The sequence below is a fragment of the Cynocephalus volans genome, chromosome 11, assembly GCF_027409185.1.
Source record: "Cynocephalus volans isolate mCynVol1 chromosome 11, mCynVol1.pri, whole genome shotgun sequence".
Classification (NCBI taxonomy): Eukaryota; Metazoa; Chordata; class Mammalia; order Dermoptera; family Cynocephalidae; genus Cynocephalus; species Cynocephalus volans.
The window spans coordinates 93,270,937-93,293,162 of record NC_084470.1 but is presented as its reverse complement, the minus strand read 5'-3'; the positions used below and the strand labels follow the sequence as shown (position 1 = coordinate 93,293,162).

At 44.9% G+C, this 22,226-nt stretch overlaps 1 protein-coding gene across 9 annotated transcripts in view; it reads right to left on the bottom strand.

Annotated features, from left to right (window-relative positions):
• Nucleotides 1–22,226, bottom strand: part of HRH1 (histamine receptor H1) — a 107,361-nt gene that overhangs the window by 23,390 nt on the left and 61,745 nt on the right. Inside the window, exon 1 of one of the 9 annotated variants that reach the window (XM_063114463.1) lies at nt 1,543–1,716. The exons of 7 other annotated variants lie outside the window; for them this stretch is intronic. The gene's annotated coding sequence lies outside the window, so the exon portion shown is untranslated. Of the gene's footprint in view, nt 1–1,542; nt 1,717–22,226 lie in introns of those variants that run through there. One more of the 9 variants, XM_063114464.1, reaches the window with a different exon arrangement.

Sequence of the window (22,226 nt, the reverse complement as noted above, 5' to 3'; positions counted from 1 at the left end):
TGGGGTTTGCTCTGAGTATCAGGATTTTTAAAAACTCTCCAGATGGTTCCAACACAGCCAAGATTGTAAATCACTGTCCTAACCCAAAGCTAAATGGTAGGAGAAGCTCAATAAATGATGAATGAATGAGTAGATGAATTCTGCCTTTAACACACCACAGTTCTGACCTAACAGGACCATTTTCAGGGTTTCATATTATGCTAATTCATTAACATATTCAGGAACTATTAATTAAGCAATAATGTGGTACCAGGTGTTATTCTAGGTCAAGCTGCTGGAGATGGAAACGTGAATAAGACTCCCACTTCTGTTTCCAGTGGGCCTTAGGGAAAGCTGGGGCCCTGTCCTAGTTCATCCAAGAACTTTCTGTGCTGCTGGTTAATTGGCCAGTCCCAACAGCAACCATTTCCCTAGTGACTGACAGCAAGTCTTACTCCTGGGTGCTTCCTCTGGCAAATGCTATCTAAGGACACACTCTACATACTCCCAGAGAGAGGAACTTCCTGGAGTGTGTAGGCAAGTCAAGAAAACAAAAAGAAAGTGGTTTTGTCTAGATCTCTCCAAGCACCGCTGAAGTGAAAGGTGAGTCTCAGGCAGCAGACCAAAGTCCTGTGCTGCTCAAAGGAGCTTCCTTCCAGGTGTGTATTACACAAAGAAAATCCAGAGCCTCAGGACATGATTAAGATCCTAATTACCCCACAGATAAAGGAATTTCCCTCCCAGCTGCTGCTGTCTCATACTCACACCTACTTCAAAACCCTGCACTACAGATTACTGAAGAGCAGAGATAATGACCATTTTGTGCTACTGCTGCTCTGGCTCAGACTTTGATAGTATCTCCTCTCAACTGCCATAATAGCTTCCTAACTGGTCTTCCTGCACCTGCTCTTGGCCCTTCAATCCATCCTCTACACAGAAACAAGATGATCTTTCTAAAACCACAAATCTGATTCCCCTACTCAAAACTCTTTAACAGTTTGCCACTGTTGTCAAGATATAATGGAAGCCCCTCTACGTGTAATACAAGGGTAACCCAAATAAAATGAGTGGCCTTGTGTTCAGTCTACCAGTGGTATCACATTCAAAAGAAATTCAAGTCTAACATCCAGAAAACAAAACAAAACAAAACATGCAAAAGTAACTTAAAGCTTTACTGAAGACTCTCAAAGACGCAAAACCATCCTAAAGAACTCCCATCTCTCACTCCTCAGTGCCCCTTAGGGTCAGCTGCTCACCCTCCAATCTCCCTTTCCTCTCCCTCAAAAACTTTAGCTTACAGTGGCTCACCCTTCATCCCATTTTTCTTTCTCTCACCCGCTCTTCAATCTTTCTGATACTGAAGGGCACCATGCCATTTCTAATATAAATAAATTTACCTTTCCCAGTGCCTTCTTTATTCATTACTCTAATCATCCCAACAAAAGTGCAGGAGTCAAGCAGATTCTGCTCTGGAAACTGAGGGAGAGGGCCAGGCAGTGACTAGTTGTATGTAATACCTTTGACCCCATTATACAAGGGCTTTTCCATCTGGCCCCAACTTACCGCAGCCTCATCTCTGATCCTCCCTTCTCCCTAAATAGGCCCTGCTCTTCCGTACCTTTGCAAGGGCTGTTCTCTCTGCCAGGGTGGCTGTTCCCTTCCTCTTGGCCTGACAAGGCATTTGATTAGTTCTTTACAACGCAGTTCTGATGTCACTTCCTTTAAAGCATTCCTCAGTCCCATCAGACAGGGTTTTTCCAAACTTTGTACAAACCTCTATATAACCCTTGTCAAGCTGGGTTATAATACTTTAATTACCAATCAGACTTTCTCATTAGACTGTGAGTGTCAAATTTAGGTCTGATTCATCTCCATGTCCTCAGAGCCAAGAACTGGGAGGTGCTCAATGAACAGTTACCGAATGCTCCAGAAATATGCTCCAGTCACTGAACACTCCTGAGAAGCATTTAGCTGTCCTCCCCTCTCTACTCATCACCTGGGGCTATCTGGGAGTGCATGCCACATCAGGGTTGGAGAGCTCTGCCCTGGCACTTGCCTGGCTAGGCCTGCATATCCTCCCTCATCTGGCCAGCCCTCCAGAGAGCAGGCTGTCCCTCCCTCTGACTCCAGCCAGGACTGGTTCTCACATACTCATAAGGAGTTAAAAGCAGCCAAGCATTTAGGAAACAAAAGGAAATGAACCATCCAGACTTGAAAGCGAGAAGTTAAATGATCTCTATTTGTAGAAGACATGATCTTGTATGTAGAAAATCCTAAAGGATCTACAAGAAAACTATTAGAAGTAATGAGTTCCAGGGGCCCAAGTCCTCAGTTTGGCCTTGGAGGGGCCCCTCTGCCACTTGGCTCTGCTCCCTGCTTCCTGTGGCATTCCCCAGCTCTCTTCCCTGTGCACGGCTCTCAGCACCAGCAGAGGCAGCCCCCTGCTGCCCTCTCTGCACTGTGCCTGGAATGCTTCCCTCCCACCCTCACCTCATTCCTAAAGTCCAAGAATAAGAGCCGCATTTTTTGAAGCTAAAAGCTGGACATGCATTATCTCATTTAATCCCACAGCAACCCTCTGAAGTTGGAACTACTATTATCACCCATAGTTTTCTGATGAGGCTGTGGGGAGCTACATCCCTTGTCCAAGCTCACACAAGTATGTGGACTGCTGGGCTTTGAGGCAAGTACTGAGTGACTCCAACATCCAAATTCTTAACCTAAAAGTTGGGAAGATAAGAGAAGCCCAGTTCCAATGCCAACTCCCCTGGCTAGGTGCCTCTCTTCTCTCCTTGACCCACACTCCAAGGCTGATAAGTTATCAGTTGCCTCCTCATGGAGCGCTGACTCTGTACTGTGTTCATTTACGTAGAGCTTTTCTCTCTGCTGTTCAGCCGGAAGACCCTGGGGAGCAGAACCATGTCTTAATCAGCTTTATAGTGTCATAGGCTAGCGCTGCTTGGCACGTGGTAGGCATGTACATTGCAGGACTCCAGCAAGGAGGAAATGAGAGGGTGGAGGGACAATATACCAAAGAGAACAAATGTCTGATCCCTTTTGCATGCACAGGAGAGAGGGCATCACTCATATTTGGAGTATGAGAATGATCTGGCTGGAGCATATTGTAGATGGGGGGAAAGCTGTCCCCTTCCTTGCTGACAGGGCCCCATGTGTCCCCCAAGGCTGCAGAGGAGCCACCCTAGAGAGGAGAGCTTGCTCTTCACAGAGGGGGACTTGTCCTCTCATCGCTGTCTACTGTGCATCTGGCCCACAGCAGGTGCTCAGTAAATATTTGCTGAATAAACTCACTGTGTGACTTTGAACCCTTTTCTCAACTTCTCTAGGCCTCATCTGTTAAACAAGGGAGTTGCTCTACATCGGAGATTTTTCAAACATTTCCCCTTCACCCCTTGTTGGTAGTGTAACTACTGGCTCATGTAAAAATCTACACAAAACAGATAAAAGCAGATTGCTGTAGCCGGAGTGAAGGGGTGGGGGATCCAGGGCCCTGTCTACCTGGCTCTTTCTCCATCTTTGCCCCAGACTCCCCAGAAGCTCCTCAGAGCAGTTTGATAACAACCATGCTAGAGGAACTCTAAAAGTCCTCGAAAATTCAGAGAGCTCTTTATGGAACATGTGCATTTTAAGAGATTGGCTCAGAAGAGGGAAAATCCTTTCTGACACGTTTGGATGACTATTTCTGAGAGCCTAATGTGCCTGAACGGTGGAGTGTGAGGCACCTGGATTAGGTTTGTCTTAGGATGGAGAGTGGATGTTGCCTTAACATTTATGCAAGTGGGCCCTGGCCACACTGATGTCAGCAGTCAGCAACTTGGACCACTGTACCTTCCGGTCAGCCTGCCATCTTCCTCCTAAATGGGCATCTGTTTCAATCCTACTTTTGTCCATGACTTTCCCTCCTCCTTTTTTCCAGAACTCACTAAGACCTCCACTGGTTACAAGCAGATTGAATAATGTAGTAAACTCAGGGGAAGTTGAACCAGTGGATGTGCAGCAAATAGCCCTGTATTTCAGTATTTTAGTTAAAATTTCACACAACACCTGGGATATATAATCACACAGGAACCACTTAGCTTCTCATGAAAATAATCACAGAGTCTAGGAAATAGAAAAATAATCATCGTTTCCATAAATTGTTTTCAGGAGAACCTTCCCAATGCACAGAAGTTACATCTGTAAATATATACAGCACGTTTTGGTTCCTTGTTCTGGCCCAGCCCTGGCTGCCCTCGTCCCCACCCCGTCCTTTGCCTCCTGCTACTTTGCTGTTTACCCTGTCCCTGAGCCAAGGGCACAGGTGTTAAAGAGAGCTGTTAACTGACTACTGCAGGTAGTACCTAGTGAGGCTCTCCCTTGCACAATCAGAACAACCACCCAATCATCGGAATAAAGGATTAGTGGATAATTTCAAAGAGCAACTGATATACTCATGTTCATAACAGCATTATTCGCAATAACCAAAAGGTGGAAGCAAGCCAAGCGTCCATGGACAGATGAATGGATGAACAAAATGTGGTCTACAATACAATAAAATATTATTCAGCCTTAAAAAAGAAGGAGAGTCTGACACTTGCTACACTATGAATGAACATTTAGGATGCTATGCTCAGTGAAGTAAACCAGTCACACAAACACCATATGATTCCACTCATATGAAGTACCTAGAGTAGTCAAATTCATAGAGACAGAAAGACAGGGGCTGGGAGAGGGAGGGATGGGGAGTTGGTGTTTAATGGGTACAGAGTTTCAGTTGAGGAAGACAAGAAAAGCTCTGGAGATAGAGAGTGGTGATGGTTGTAGTTAATGCCACTGAACTGTCCACTTAAAACGGTTAGTTTTATGTTATAGATATTTTACCACAATTAAAAATAAACAAGTACAGGAGAAACCAAGCAGCTCCTTAAAGCACTTTGATGGGGTCTAACATTAAAGGATTTGTCAATTTAAGGGGATCTTAAGAAGGAATCTTCCTGGGAATTCAGGGTAGATTGAATGGAAGTGTCTTGCAGTAGATACCAGTACATTGATTGAATTGCTATACATTAAATTCAGTTTTCTTATAAATGCATATTCCCATGTCCAGACATTTCAGGGAGCAGTGACTCCAGCCACTCCATCTAACTTAATTTTACCCTCTCATTTCAGTTAAGAAATCAGGGATTGACCAAAAGTCTCTTTTATGCTCCTGGGAAAGCAGGATTCTGAATGAAACCCAACTGTAAAAAGTGAATCTTTTCTTTTTATTGACATAGAGCAATCTTAAAAACACGAAATGCAGCAAAATGGTGTGTGCAGTATGATTCTATTTATAAAAAATGAAGAAATACAAAAAAAAAAAAAAAAAAAGTGAATCTTTGAGTGGTAGGCAAGCCTTCCTTGAGGTTGCTATAATTACTTTAAACCTGACTGTTCTTTAAGCCTGGTACAGCCTGATACAAGAGGGCAAACAAAGTTTACAGGAGGTGGCTCAAGACTAGAAGGGTAAAAGCAGCCTGGTTTTCCCTGCACAGGACGACAGAAACCAATTTACTATCTCAGTTGTGCTTCTGGGACACATTTTCACCTGCCAGCATGCATGGGAAGCCTTGACAATTCCACGTTTTCTCTTGCCTGCTGATTCCTGGGTAACCATGGCCTCTGCACTTTGTTGGAGGAAACATAAGCACCAAAGGACTCATTCCTAAACACCCCCCATCCCAGCAAGTAGGTACTCAACCTCAGCATCATCATTCTTGCAAGAGACAGGGATTATCAGGAAAATTAGAAGGCATCTGACCTCTGAGAGAAGCAACTTTAACAAGACCGCACGGCAAGTCAGGGTTGGAGTTGAAAATGGCACTTCAGGTTTCTCATACTCAGGTCCACTTCTTTCTAGGACCAAACAGCTAACATTTGCAGCACTTACTCTGGGCCAGGCATGGTGCTTGGGGATTTACACGCATTGTCTTATTAAATTCCCAGCACAATGCTAGGAGGTAATTACTATTATAATTACTTTTCTTGGGTGAGGAAACTGTGGTTTAGAGAGTGTGACCTGCTGAAGGTCACAAGGGGCAGAACTTGGATATTTACTCAGGTCTGTCTGACTCTTCTGTTTGTATCCAACACCTCCTCCCTTCCTCTCTCAAAAGTTTTTTTTTTTTTTTGTAAAATAAAACATAAATACAGAAAACCACACAAAACTAGTGTATGAATTAATGGATTATTACAAGGTGAACACCTGGAAAGAGAACTATGCCCCCCCCCATCTTATAAGTCCCTTTCATGCATCCCACCCTACCCATGGCCCCATCAGTAACCACTACCCTGACTTTTAAGGAATCACTTCCTGTGTCTTTTAAAATTGTTTTATTACCCAAATGTGCATCCCTAGACACTACATTCTTGCCTGTTAGAAAAATTTGATATGTCTTTTAAGTCTTTTTTAACTTCTGGGTTACTCAAGAATCTCTTCTATTATATTTGTTTCACTGAAAGAATTGGGGAGTTTGTGACATTTCCCATGGTCTGATGTTGCCAGCTGCACACCCGAGGTTCAGTTCAACACTCTGTTCTGTCCTCTGCATGCTCTGCAAATTGGCAGCTGGATCCAGAGACTGGCTCAGATTCAGGTTCAGTCCCTCTGGTAAGACTGAAGGTGGGGTTTGGCTTCTCTAGGAGGTACATAACGTGTGGTTCTCTCAATTTTTGATGATCTTAGAAGCTGTTGATACTTAACACCTATATCTATTCCTCTCTTCCATTAAAAAATTTAAGAAAAATTTGGGGGCTGGCCAATTTGTTCAGTTGGTTAAAGTGTGGTGCTGATAACACCAAGGTCCAGGGTTTGATCCTTGTACTGGCCAGCTGCCAAAAAAAATTTTTTTTTAAAATTTTAATTGTGGTAAAATATACATAACATAGAATTTACCATCTTAACTGTTTTAAGTGCAAGTATACTCACATTGTTGTGTAAGCAATTTCCAGAACTCTTTTTATCTTCAAAATTAAAACTCCATATCTATTAAACAACAACTTCCTACCCTCTCCTCCGCCAGGCCCTGGCTGATGGATCTTGGACGTGACCAGCGCCATTTTGCACACAATAAGCACAAAATAGCCACCAGCTTTTCCCTTATGAGAGACCTTGTGGTTTCTGAGAAATAGAAACTCCTCTACTTCCACATGGGTGCAACCTTCCACCTGATTGCATCCGCCAGCCTTATCTTCCACTCCAGCACCAAACCCCTCCCTGATTATGTCAGCCTTCCCTACAGCCTATATAAGCTCTCTCACCCCCGCCTGGTGCTGCCCTCCATTTTGAGTGCAGCCCAGCAGATTCCTTTCCTTTAATAAAGCTTGATTGGTACCCGGCATTTCAGCTCACTTTCTTTCATTTTGGTGCCAAAACCCGGGAAGGGTCCTGGCTGGGACCTTCGGATGATCCCCTCTCTTGGGTTGATTGGCCCTCCCGGCCACCCTTCCCCGACCTGCCAAACCAGGTGCCTCTGGGACTCTCTCCTTTTGCCGTTTCAGACCAACACATCCACCATCAGCCTCAATTCAGGGTGAGTCAGTGGGTCTGTCCTACTTCTATGGTTCCCCCGACTACTCTCTACAACTACTGTCTACTTGCTACGAAGCCCAGATGTCTGGCCAAGGGAACCACTCTCATGCCCCCCAGCTATTGGAGGACGTTCCTCTAGCTGGTCGGTGGCTCCTCTCTTGAAAGGAAGGTGCGCACCAAAGAGTATGCTCCTTGGTGTTACCCTTCTTCTACTGGGACTGATCACCTCCTTTCTCGCCCTCTACATGGAATCCTCACAATCCAAACCTCCACATTCTATGCCTCTGGGCTGTCTCCTGGCCAACCTCTTGGCCTCCAGGGAGATGTTAAACCTGAACACCTCGTTTTCTACTACAATCAGGTTTGGCCTAAGTACAAACTAGACAATAGATCCCAGTGGCCAGAAGATGGCACTCTTGATTTGGATACTTTCAGAGACCAAGACAACTTTTGTCACCGAAGTGGCAAAGCTGGAGAGATTCCTTATGTTCAAGCCTTCTTCTATCTCTGATCCATGTGTCCTCTCTGTCAAAACTGTCCTAGGTCTCAAATTCTCCTAGCTCATGCCTGACCTCCCCTTCTGGACTCAGATCAATCTTTTGATCCTTAAGACCACTCTGCTCCCTGACCACCTCCTTACTCTCCAGATCCTTCACCAGCCCCTCCACCTTTTCCCTCTCTTCCCCATACCTGGTTTCAAGACACTTGTCCTCAGCCACCCAACCCCTCCCCTTCTCCCCCTCCATCAAGTGACAACCCTGCCTCAGCTCTGGCTCCTTTATACTCCCTCCGTGAAATGACTGGGATGAAGGGAATTGTCTGGGTCTGTATCCCCTTTTCTCTTTCTGATCTCTCCCAAATCAAAAAATGACTGGGATCTTTCCAGTCCAACCTGGACACATATCTTAAGGAATTCAGATACCTCACCCAGTCTTATGATCTCACCTGGCATGATATTTTATGATTCTCACTACTACTTTGTCCCCTGAGGACAGGGAGCAGGTCTGGATAATGGCCCAACAACAGGCAGATGAGGTACATTCTCAAAATAATAGGCAGCCTGTGGGAGTTGTTGCCGTCCTTCACACAGACCCAAATTCGGACTACAGGCCGGCCATGGGGACCGGGATCTCCAGGATAACATGATCACACACTTGATTTACAGCCTCCAAAAGGCTACTCACAAGTCAGTCAATTATGACAAGCTTAGAGAAATCACACAAAGATCCACTGAAAATCCTAGTGAGTTCCTAACCTGCCTCTCTGAGGCTTTACATAAACACACACATATAGACCCAAATTCCCCTGCAGGCATGGCCCTCTTACACTCTCATTTTATTATCCAATCAGCCCCTGATATTCGAAAAAAACTAAAAAAAAAACCCTTGAGGATGGTCCAAATATGACCCAATGAGACCTCCTCAATGCTGCTTTCAAGGTTTTTAACAATAGGGAAGAAGAGGAGAAGAAAGATCACTACAAAAGAGATCAGGCCAAATACCAGCTCCTGGCTAATGCCATCTGTGGCTCACATACCCCAAAGCTGGCTGCCTCTAGGGCAAGCCACCCAGGAACTGCTTCAAATGTGGTCAGCCGGCTCACTGGGCACAGGCCTGTTCTAACCCCAGGCTCCCTCCTGAGCCCTGTCCTCACTGCAAACAGCCAGGTCAATGGGGGGTTGATGGTTCCACTCACCAGAGAGGGAGTGGCCCAGTCCCCAACATACAGCCTTTAGCTTCACAGCCATCCTTACCAGAACTTCTTGGATTCACCCAAGAGGAGGACTGACAATGCCCAGGGCTTGGGGCCCCCACGGAGATCACCACACGTAAGCCCAGGGTAACTCTCCTTGGAGCAGGTAAGCTGATCTCTTTTGTCATCGATACAGGGGCCACTTACTCTACCCTTCCTGAATATTCAGGACCAACAACCCTGTCCTCTCTCGCAATAGTAGGGATCACAGGATCAGAATATCACCCACAGTTCACTCAATCCCTTTCCTGCACCCGACATCACATCCAATTCACACACGAATTTTTAATAATGCCTCAATGCCCAGCCCCCTTACTGGGATGGGACATTCTTTTCAAATTCAAAGCTACTCTTACCCTTAACACTTAACTCCAGCTACAATACTCCTGTTACAGGCTGCACCCAGACCTGGACCCTGGGGCTTCCACCTTCCCCTTCCCCTCAGACAAGGTTAATCCCATAGTATAGGACGCTTCTTCTCTCTCCATTGCTATGCACCATTCCCCTATCTTGTTAAGTCATGGAACCCCTCTTTGTTCCCTAATGTCCCACAATACCCCATCACTAACAAACACCTAATAGGCTTAAAATCCATCATACACAAACTTCTTTCTTCTCATCTCTTATGGCCTACCCATTCACCTTTTAATACACCCATCTTTCCAGTTATAAAGCCTAATGGCTCATACCATTTAGTTCAAGACCTCAGGGCCATTAATGTGGCCATTTTACCTATAACCCTAATCGTTTCTAACCCCTATACTCTTCTGTCCACAATACCAACAACAACCCATTTCTTCTCTGTACTTGACCTCAAAGGTGCCTTTTTTCTATCCCCTTACACCCTTCCTGTCAAAACCTGTTTGCTTTCACTTGGACTGATCCTGATACGCATTGTTCCCAACAACCCACCTGGACAGCACTACCTCAGCGGTTTCGGGATAGCCCCCACTTCTTAGGCCAGGCCTTAGTTCAAGACTTACCTGAACTTCCTCCAACCTCTAGCACCTTAATGCAATATGTGGATGACCTTCTCATTTGTAGCCCCTCCTATGAGGATTCACAGGCCCACACTGTTGCTCTCCTTAATTTTCTGGCCTCCAGGGGATATTGAGTGTTCCCCAGGAAGGCCCAAATTTCTTCTCCTTCAGCCACCTATTTGGGAGTCCACCTCACCCCCAACACCAGGGAAATAACGGTGGATCACAAGAGTTTAATTTCTGAACTCCCTACTCCTACTACAAAGGGTGAAATCCTTTCTTTCTTGGCGCTTGCAGGGTATCTTCACCTATGGATTCGTAACTTTGGCATGCTAGCAAAACCACTTTATGAGGCAGCCAAAGGGGATCCTGCCATTCCCTTAGATCCCACAAAGCCCATTCATTCTCTCTTCCAGCGATTAAAAGCCGCTCTCCTTGCAGCCCCAGCTCTATCCCTCCCAAACCTATCTCATCCTTTTATCCTGTACATCACCAAAACCCAGGGATTGGTGGTCGAGGTTTTGGGACAAGAGGCAGGAGATATTTTCTCCCCAGTTGCATACCTCTCTAAACAACTAGACACCACAGCCTGGGGATTGGCTCCCTGTTTATGGGCCTTGGCAGCAGCCACCCTTTTAACACAAGAAAGCTCTAAACTAACTTTTGGACAACAAACAGTCATTTGTTCCCCCATCATCTTCAAGACCTTCTCAGCCATAAGTCCATGTCAATTCTCTCCCCTTCCCGCCTACAACTTATCCACCTTACCTTCATCAAAAATTCCCAGTTCTCCTTTAAACCTTGCCCTCCCTTAAATCCAGTCACTCTCATCCCAAAACACTCATGACACTTAGAACATAATTGCATGGAGGCTTTAGATCTCTTTCTCGATCTATTTCCACACATCTCCCCACATCCCATTACATGACCCAAACATACATCGTTCATAGATGGGAGCGCCACCTCTATGCCCACCCCCCTGGGTGGGTTATACCATAGTAAATCTAACACAGACTATTGAGGCTGCCCCCTCCCTGCTAACACCACTTCCCAACAGGCAGAACTCATTGCTCTCACCCACGTTCTCACTGTGGCACGTAACAAACGAATCAATATATACACAGACTGATAAGTATACTTACCACATCCTACACTCCTACGCAGCCATAGGGAAAGAGAGAGGATACGTGACCACTTAGGGAGGGCCCATAAAAAACAGACATCTTATCAAGATACTTCTTGAGGCTGTACAACTCCCAAAGGAGGTTGGGGTTATACACTGCAGAGGACACCAAACCTCCAACGATCCCATAGCTCAGGGAAACAAACTGGCGTATCTAACTGCAAAACAGTCTGCTCAATCACCAGACCCCCACTCTTCCTCTCCCACTCAGGTCCTTCTCATGGCCCCTATGCCCTTACCCCAACACACACTCCAAGAAATACAGCACCTTCAACAGTTGGGGGCACAGAGGAAGGACAACTGGTATACTCTCTCTGGTTGCTATGTCCTCCCTACCACACAAACTGAGCAAATCCTTTTAGATTTCCACAATTCAGTTCATATGGGCTATGAACCCCTACTACACCTTCTTCAGCCCTTATATTACTCTCCCCACATGGCCAAGTTACTTAAACAAATCACTCAAAATTGTCCCCCTCAAGATTTTAAACTGAGCCCGGGACAGCAAGTGTACATTTAAACCTGAATCCCAAAGCCCCTCTCACCATGTTGGGAAGGGCCTTATACAGTACTTCTCACCACCTGCATGGCAGTAAAAGTACTAGGAAAGGCCTCTTGGTATCACTTATCCTTGGTAAAATGAGCACCTGAGACTTTATCCAAAGAATATGTTAACACCAAGCCAGAGGGGTCCCTCTGCTCAACCCCCAACACAACATCTCCTTACACTTTGTCCATTTTAGGACCCACAAAACTGAAAATCTCTAGGACCTCCACTCTTCCCCCAATCCCAGAAGAAGGATGATCTTTCCCCTGGCAATGATCCTCTCACTCTTGCAGGCCTGCTTCACGTCCTTCACACAGGAGCTGCTCCAAGACTGGTCCCCACCTGCAACCTCCAGTGTTGAAGACATCCTTGAGTGGGTAAATGAATTAGCCTGGCGAGGCGCCCTCTGCGATTACACGACGAGGTTACTCTCTACTCCTCTTTCCTACTATGTACCCTCTTAACCTCTCAGCCCCTTGAACACTTGCCTTTTCTCTTCCTCCTGCTTCTTTTCCTAACAGAGACATATGCCACACCCTGCTCACAATCTATAACCAAGGCCTTGGTGGGTGGAAGGACACTGTCCAACCTCCCGGGTCTGCTACCCAGAATCCTCGGGGGAACCCTACAGGACACATTCACATCCCCGACATATGTTCTCACAACATGCTATGACCAGACGACTGCCACATCATGTTTTTACGGGGGTGAAAACTACTGGATAGCTCTCTCTAAAGGGGATTCTGCTGGAGTCCAGCGCGCCCCCCCCCAATAAAAACATTTCTGCTTCATCCAAACCACTCACCTAGGCTACTGCCATAGGGGAGGACTTCAGGACAAAACACATCGGACCCCTGACCATGATGGGACTTATCCTTCTTCTTGGTCCCTGCCTCTTTCGGTGTTTCTCTAGTTTCTTACAGGAACGTATGCAGGCCTTCACCAATCAAAAGGTCACTGAATTCTTCATGGGAGGAGTATATCAGCCCCTCAGAATCAGTGACCCTTCCCCAGAAGAATACAGCCTCCCCACATGAAACCAATACCCGTCACCTAATTGTTTTACCCACCAACATAAATCTCTTATTTTTTCATATCTTTGTCCATCTCTAGCAGGAAGTAGCTTTAGAAGAATGAGACCTCCGCCCCTTTTCCCTATACTTAAAAGGCGGGAATGATGGATCTTGGACGTGACCAACGCCATTTTGCACACAATAAGCACAAAATAGCCGCCAGCCTTTCTCTTATGAGAGACCTTGCGGTTTCTGAGAAATAGAAACTCCTCTACTTCTGCATGGGTGCAACCTTCCACCTGATTGCATCCGCCAGCCTTATCTTCCACCCCAGCACCAAAGCCCTCCCTGACTACGTCAGCCTTCCCTACAGTCTGTATGAGACCTCCTACCGCCACGCCTGGTACTGTCCTCCATTTTGAGCGCAGCCGGCAGATTCCTTTCCTTGAATAAAGCTTGATCGGTACCCAGTGTTTCAGCTCACTTTCTTTCACTGGCAACCACCATTCTACTTTCTGTCTCTACGAATTTGACTATTCTAGGTTCCTCACATACGTGGAATCATACACCATTTGTCCTTTTGTGACTGGCTGACTCGTCTCAGCATAATGTCCTAAGGATTCATCTATGTTACAGCACGTGATAGGATTTCCTTCCCTTTTAATGTTGAATAATATTTTATGGTATGTATAGACCACATTTTGTTTATCTCTTCATCCATCAAAAGAAACTTCAGTTGTTTCCACCCTTTGGATACTGTGAATAATGCTGCTGTGAACACATGGGTGCAAATTTCTCTTTCAGTCCCTGCTTTCAATTTTTTTCAGATATACTTGTACATCCAGAGGTGGAATTGCTGGATCATATGCTTTTTCCATGTTTAATTTTTTTAGTAACTGCCATACTGTTTTCCACAGTGGCTACACTGTTTTATATTTCCAACACCATTCCTTTTTAATGTTTATCTCCACCCCTCACCACCCAGGGGGTATGCAGTACCCTCAACTACCCATATTGGGATCTGAAAGGCAATGTTCCCTAGAATAGTCCCAAACTGGGAACTACATAAAAGTCCAAAAATAGGGGAACAATTAAGTGATAGATCCATATCACTGAATCTCATTAATTTAAAACATTGTTGTAAGAGAGCATCTGATGACATGAAAAGACTCTCTAATATTTGCTAAAGTTAAAAAAAAAGGCTACAAAACAGAATCAGAATGTTTAGGGTGAATCCATATTTTTGATAAAAAAGACAATTGTATATTAGTTGGAGAAGCTCTCATAACTGACCTTCATTTAACTGATTCACTGGATTAGCCAAAATGCCCCACCCCCACCGCTTGTAAAGCACAGAGACCCAACAGCTCAAGTTTTTACACTTTCTGTTCTCAACCATTGAGTTGTACAATGACTAAGAGTCACTGTAGTTATTAGTTGCTTCCAAACTTCTTTACACCAGTTGTATTATATACCAATGAATCACATGCAACACAAGAGGTGAAATATGAGAGCAAAGTTGAGTACAGTGCTTGGAGAAGATTAGTCAAGTGTCAGATTAGGGGTGAATGAGACAATTGTAAAAGCTGAGGACACAACATCTTTGGCTGGGAACAACATCTCTTTAAGAGGACCTAACTCCCTGAGTTATCACCTTGAGGAATCAATTCTTGTCACCTTTATCATCCTGAATTTTTACAGCTCTCCAGGGTGAGTTATCAACCACATCACACACCAACAGTGTAGAGGCAAGAAATTATTTTTATTCTGTTGCAAACCCTCAGCTCAGCAGATAATAGGTATACACAGAGCTCATTCCACAGTGGCAAATATGTGGCATTTGCCCTACCATTCTCTGCTCCTAAACCCATGGCAGATATCACTAACCCATTGCCAGATTCTTTCCTGCTAAATCCATACACTCTCAAGAAACCTTCTCTGGGTAGCCACAACAAATCAATAGGAGCTGACATGTGGTGTGAAATTTATGTTGCCTCTCCCAACCCCCTTAAGTTACAGAACCTTTTTTTGTAAAATCAGGTAGAAAATTAAACACATACAAAGTGGCTAAAGTTCTGGCCTCTGGGCTCCTGGCCTGAATATTCTGTATACACAGTAAGTATTTGGTGTTCATTGAGTGCATGAACTTCTTTGCACTGAACAAATGCATGGTCTCCTGCTTTCCAAAGCTAACCATTCAGCCTTTCTCCCTCACATGATCCTTCTTAGTTTCCTCTTATACATGTGCTTTGAATTCCATCCCAGTCCGTACAACACAGCAAGATGCCACAGTATCCAGAAATCCCACTGCTACCAATTGGTTTCTTTTGGATGTAATGCCCCATTCAGGGTTATTTGCAGGTGACCTCAGTATTAGAATAATGAACACATAATAAAGTCTGCCCCAGAAGGGTTGTGACAAGCCAACAGAGTATGCTCGGAGGGCTGCTTTACTAGCTGCCAAGTGCTCTGCCCCAGGAAGGGGTCATAAATTGTGGACCTGAACCCGTTCCCCCACCCTTGAATATTAACTGACTAGCTTTTCTGCTTCTGTAATTAGCTTGCGCAAGGTTTTACAAGCCCCTGAGGGTGGGACTTCCCAAACTGCCCAAAGTACACCCAGTTCCAGGAAGGGAGTATGCTCACCCGATTCCACTCGATTCCAGGAACAGCATGACCAGTTCCTTATCTTTGGACACCAAGGGAGGAAAGAGGGGGGAGGGGAGGAGTAGACCATTGGTCAATACCTCAGTCTTTCCTTTGCCTGCCAAAAGCTAAAAGCCCAATGGTTTTAAAAATTGCTTAAAGTGGCCAATAAATGGCGTACAACCCATCCTGTTACCAAAATCTGCCTACCAAATTGTATAAAAGATGCTTGAGTTAAGAGCTCGGGGCCGTTTCTGTCCTGAAGACAGAGCGACCCCAGCATGCTGGAAATAAAAAGCCTCTTGCTTGATTGCAGCGATCTCTGTCTCCTGGTCTTTGCGAGATGAGCCTTCCCAACAAGTAAGATTCATGCTTTCGGGCCAGTCTTACATTTTGGTGTGTTGGCCGGGAAGCGGCTCTCTCTGGGACCAGAGACTAGAGAATGGAGGATAGCTCGAGCAGGTACCGCGGTTGTCTGTCTGTCTGCTGTGTCTGTCTTTGTGTCTTTGTTGTCTGCTGTAATCTGGTTTCAGTTTTTTGGAGGCTCCGAGACGGAGTCACCAGTCTGGTTTCGGATTTTCTGAGGCTCCAAGGCAGAGCCATCGGTCTGTAGTGGTCATGGCGGCAGGTAGACGTACCGGCACGTCACAGCCACAGGAATCCTGGGGGACGCTCCAGATTCCTCTGTTGGAGATGAACAGGTTCGGCTCCATGGGAGATCTCTAAAAAGGAGACCCCTCCCGCTCTGATAATCAGGTTGTGGCGCCTGTGGCAGGGGTGCATCAGTGTTTTGGTTTTTGTTTGTCTGGTTGCGTGTGTGTTGGGACTGACGACTTTCTGGGGCGACATGGGGCAGACTGTCTCTACCCCTTTAAATCTGACTCTGAAATACTGGACTGACGTGAAGGCCAGAGCTAATAATTTGTCTGTTTGTGCTTGAGTAACTAAGTTTGTACCTTTTGGTCATTAAAGACCTGATGACTAAAAGAAATTATTTTTTCTCAGTTTCTCATGGCAAGCTTGAAAAACTGAGCACTGTAATTACTAAGTCTCTGGACAAAATTTGTCTATCTGTGCACAGAGTTCTGCAAATGTTATAAGAAAAACTCACTGTCTATGACATTTCAGCCAAGATAAAGGAAAACCTGTTAGAAGAATCAAGGCCACTTGGAGATTCTGTTTTTCTTATACAACTCAGCCAGTTCTAGCTAAATGTAAACATTAAACTAAAACTGAAAAATGGGGGGGGGGGTAAAAAGGCTTTTTGAAAATCACACTGCTATGAGAAATGTTTTCGGAAGTATCTGCTTGGGTTTACTGGTCAAACAGGATTACATTTGTCTTTGCTAGAGGTTTTAAGGTTAAAATTATAAGCCCAGCCAGCCTAAAACAGAATGATCTTTGATCATGGGATTTTTAGATAACTGAGGCTGAATACTTGCAGGCCAGATTCAGTTTCTCAAAGCACATTTTTGGAAAGAGGATACTTCATTGTAAAAAAGCATCTTGTGTAGTGAACTTTTGTCCTAGAGCAAAATAACCGGTTATTTAGAAAGTGGGAAGTATAGGGCAAATAAAAAATCTAAAGCATGTCATCGAAGGTCCGAGTAAGTGGTAATAATGGTTTGTGAACAGCAAATTTATGAAAGAATTTTATGTATGATTAAAATGATTATAATTAAAAGGCAATTAGCTAAGTTTTTCTAAAGACTAAACTTAATATTAAGAAAACACTGATATAGAACTAAATTTCCCCTATGTTAGAACAAGATTTTCTTAAAATATTGACCAGATGCTTAGTAAAATTGCAAAAGACTCTAACAAGTACTCTTAAACACAAGTGTCAAATAACTTTGAGAACAATGGACAAAATAAAAGGTTTTCAAAACTCTAGTAAGAAATCTGATGAGTTTATGGAACTACTAATTAAGATCAAGTAAAGCAAAAATTAAGTATACAAAGTTAAGTAACTGATAAAAATGTTTTGTAACTTGCATTGTCTGTTCTTTACTTAAATGTTTTGTTTTAAGGAAACTTTTTCTCTAAGCTATCTATAACTTACAGCAATTTGGTAAAATGTACTTTATAAACAAAGATGAAAATATTTGCCTTTTTCCTCTTTGATTCCTCCAAAATTTGAAAACTATTTGTGGGTATCCTTCTGATTTTTATGGTAATATGGTTATTTAAATAAATATAATAAAAATTTGCTCTCTTTATATAACGGTATACAATTAAAAAGGTTAATTATAAAATAACATGTCTACCTGGGAATAAGTCTTCCCAGCACTGAGGCATCCATACAAAGAAAAGTAAAACCTTTTCAATCAGAATATTAATCTTCAACGCTTCCATAAGGAATGTTTTGATCGAAAAAGGGGAAATGATGTCTTGTCTACACAAGCAGTTCTCTAAAGTTTCATAAACTTAAAGGAAGAGACTCATGACTTGGATGAGACATCCTGTTCCTAAACAAAGGATTCACGTAAGTTCTTAAAATTCTTGATGTACCAATTAATGTATAGCTTGCTAACTCTGAGTAAGCCACCTGTTGGGAATCAACTGTTAAGACAATAGATAAACAAATGCCCTTGATCCTCTGCACCACTCCAGCTGGGTAACAAGAGCTATGTCCTCCATCATGTCAAATAGTTCCATTCCACATTAACCCCTACTGCGCCCTGAAAACAGCTTGAAGTAGTCAGATGAGTCAAGGGGCCAATTCCATAAAAGTGGAAAGAACTATTGATAATGGGGAATTATTGAGTGGGCAGGACTGAAGCCATTTTGGGACCTAAAGCAGCCTGGGCTACGGGGGCGGGGAGGATTTTTTTAAAGGACAGGTTTTTTTTTTTTTTTCTCTCTACTCTTGCTTCCCATCCCCTGACTTTCTTATCCCACTTACTAAGTAAAAAACAAGGCTGAGAAGCTAATTAGTACTTTGCAAATCTAACAGTTCTTTCTTTGAGTCTTGTAGAATTTTGATAAATGATCAAGGCCAAACGACTGGAAGCTGACCTTGGGCACTAGCCAAGTACACTGGCACAAATCAAAATCTTGCAGGGTCCTGAGATAACAACGAAGATGAAAACAGAAACCAGAGGAGGCCTTGGCAAGACTTTGTACCTGACTCACAAACACGGACCCCTCGTAGCTCACGTCTCCTGCCCCCCGCTTTGCCCTTACGCCAGGCCCCAGTGCCCAAGAACCCTTTATGGTCTATGTTCCCTTTACCACAAGTGCTTTAATGAGCCACAAAGTCTAATTTCTCTCTTGGAGTCTGTCTTTTATACTCATCAGCCCACCTGGGATGACTGTCAGCAGCTCCTCCAGGTTCTGTTCACCACCAAGGAGAAACAACGGATCCTCCTGGAGGCTCGAAAGAATGTTCCAGGAGACGATGGGTGACCTACCCTCCTCCCTGATGTCATAGATGCAGGATTCCCATTGACCAGACCTAACTGGGATTTTAACTCGGCAGAAGGTAGGAAGCACCTGAAGGTCTATCGCCAGGCTCTAATGACAGGTCTACAAAGGGCAGCAAAACGCCCCACCAATTTGACTGAGGTAAGAGAGGTGATCCAGGGGCCCAATGAGTTTCCGTCAGCATTTTTGGAGAGACTCATGGAGGCATTCCATCAGTTTACCTCATATGATCCTAGTAGTGAGGAGCACAAGGCTACAGTGACAGTTGCTTTTATTGACCAGTCTAGTAGAGACATCAGGAAGAAACTGCAGAAGCTTGAAGGGTTACAAGATAAGTCATTAAGGGAGTTAGTGCAGGTGGCTGAAAAGGTTTATCATAATAGAGAGTCAGAAGAGGAAAAAGAAGAGAAAAAGCAGAAAGAGCAGGAGGCTAAAAAAATAAAAAGAGAAAAGCAACAAAAAGGAAATCTTCACAAAATTCTGGCCACTGTAGTTAGGGAAACTAGGGAACAGACAGTACTCATGGACTACCCGAAGAACAGTGAACCTAGGCATGGGCCAGGTATCCCACTCGTTCATTGTCATTCCTGAGTGCCCCTACCCACTACTGGTAAGAGACCTCCTCACCAAAATGGGTGCTCAAATTCATTTTGACCCCCGAGGGACCTCAGATAGTAAACCAACAAGGAAAGCCTCTCCAGGTATTAACTCTCAGGCTGGAAGATAAATACCAATTGTTTGAAAAACAAGGGCAGGAGACCGGGCAGATGGACTAATGGTTAGAAAACTACCCCCAGGTGTGGGCAGAAACTGCAGGGATAGGGAAGGCTAAAAACCGGCCCCCTGTCCACATAGAGCTGAAGGCTCAGGCCAGTCCAATAGCTGTCCTACAATACCCAATGTCCCAAGAGGCACACGAAGGCATCAGACCCCACATTGCCCAATTGCTACAGCTGGGAATCCTACGGAAGTGCCAATCAGCCTGGAACCCACCCTTGCTACTGGTCTGAAAACCTGGGACTAATGATTACCGACTGGTCTAGGATCTCCGAAAGGTAAACAAGCAGGTGGCCGACCTCCACTCCATAGCTCCTAACCCCTATAATTTTTTAAGCTCTCTATCCCCAGACAGGACCTAGTACTCAGTACTGGACCTCAAGGACGCATTCTTCTGCCTACCACTGGCTGTAAAAAGTCAAGAGTACTTTGCTTTTGAGTGGAAAGACCCAGAGACTGGCCTAGCAGGGCAACTCACATGGACCCGCCTGCCTCAAGGATTCAAAAACTCACCCACCATCTTTGATGAGGCCCTCCACCAAGACTTGGCTATGTTCCGGGCCTCTAACCCCCAGGTAACTCTGTTACAGTATGTAGATGATCTCCTCTTGGCAGCAGCCGATGAAGAACTGTGTCTGGAAGGAACAAAGCATCTCCTCACAGAGTTGGGAGAACTGTGCTATCGAGCCTCTGCCAAAAAGGCTCAGATCTGCAAGCGACAGGTCAGTTACCTGGGGTACCTTCTTAAAGATGAGAAAAGGTGGTTGTTTGAGGCCAGAAAAGAGACAGTGTTTCACATTCTGCCACCCACTAATCCAAGAAAAGTCAGGGAATTTTTAGGTACTGCCAGGTTCTGCCGCCTATGGATACCTGGTTTTGCTGAGATGGCAGCCCCGTTATATCCCCTCACTAAAAACAGTCAGCCCTTCAAGTGGGGAAAAGAGGAGCAACAGGCTTTTGACAACATCAAGACGGCCTTAATGTCCGCACCGGCTCTGGGGCTCCCCGATGTAACCAAGCCCTTCCACTTGTATGTGGCAGAAAATAAGGGGGTCCTAACTCAAAAACTGGGGCCTTGGAAAAGGCGTGTAGCACATCTGTCTAAAAAACTAGACCCAATAGCCTCGGGGTGCCAGCTTGTCTAAGAATCATAGCAGCAGTCGCAGTTCTGGTAAAAGATGCTGACAAATTGACTATGGGACAGAGTTTAGTGATCTCGGCACCTCATGCTTTAGAAAGTATTGTCCGCCAGCCCCCTGACCGCTGGCTCACAAATGCTCATATGACTCACTATCAGACTCTGTTACTGAACTCAGACCGAATTACTTTCGCTCCCCCTGCGAGCCTAAATCCAGCCACGCTGCTCCCAGACCCTGACCTTGACCCTCCTATCCATGACTGCCAACAAGTGCTTGCTGAGGCACATGGATGCTGGAAAGACTTGTCAGATCAGCCTCTGACAGACGCCGAAGCCACCTGGTTTACTGATGGCAGCAGTTTCCTGGAGGAAGGAGTACGAAAGGCAGGAGCCACTATAGTAGATGGCCAGAACCTGATATGGGCACAGACCTTACCTGCAGGAACATCCGCCCAGAAGGCAGAACTCATCACCCTCACGAAAGCCCTTGAACTAGGAGAGGGCAAAAGAATCAACATTTATACAGAGAGCATGTATGCCTTTGCCACTGCCCATGTGCACGGTGCTATCTATCAACAGCGGGGTCTGCTAACCTCTGGAGGAAAAGAAATCAAGAACAAGGCGAGATCGTAGCCCTGCTAGAGGCCCTTCACCAACTGTTAAAAGTGAGTATAATACACTGCCCGGGCCACCAGAAAGGGGATTCCCCCATCACCAGGGGAAACAACTTAGCCGATTCTGAGGCAAGGGCGGCAGCCCACAGGTCCATTTCTCTTCTGCTGGTTGACATACCAGAGCTGAAGGGGCCCAAGTTTAAGTACTCTGCTGAGGACGTAGCAGTGATCTCAAGGAACTCTAATAACCACTTCAATCAGGAAAAAGGGCACTGGCATGCAGTGTCAGGCAAGCCTATCTTGCCACAAGAACAAGCACGCGCCATGATTAAACAAATGCACCAATGGACTCATCTGGGAGAAAACAAATTGGTCCAGACTGCCCTAAGGACAAAATATCACATCATAAGGCTAAAACAATTAGCAGAACAGATAGTTTATAAGTGTGTGCCATGTCAAAAGGTAAATGCTTGTAAGAATACCATGGGACCTGGCAAAAGACCCAGGGGAGACAGACCTGGGGTATATTGGGAAGTAGACTTTACAGAGATCAAGCCAGGTAAATATGGTTACAAGTATCTCCTAGTTTTTGTAAACACCCTCT